Source organism: Pyxicephalus adspersus, chromosome 5 (assembly GCF_032062135.1).
Source record: "Pyxicephalus adspersus chromosome 5, UCB_Pads_2.0, whole genome shotgun sequence".
Taxonomy (NCBI): Eukaryota; Metazoa; Chordata; class Amphibia; order Anura; family Pyxicephalidae; genus Pyxicephalus; species Pyxicephalus adspersus.
This window is the reverse complement of record NC_092862.1, coordinates 38,975,498-38,975,762: the sequence shown is the minus strand read 5'-3', so window position 1 is coordinate 38,975,762 and position 265 is coordinate 38,975,498.

Sequence of the window (265 nt, the reverse complement as noted above, 5' to 3'; positions counted from 1 at the left end):
CCCGCGACCCCGGAAGCAAGCCGGCGGAGAGAAACGGACCGGTAAGTGGGAAGGGATGATCAGCAGGGGATAAATAGGCACAAAGTGGGGAATTTATCCTCTTCTGATCACTCTGTGCCAATTTATCCCCTTGATCGCCCTGTGCCTATTCAACCCCTTCTGATCACTCTGTGCCAATTTATCAGAAGGGGTTGAATTGGCACAGGGTGATCAGAAGGGGATAAATTGGCACAGAGTGATCAGAAGGGGATGAATTGGCACAGGG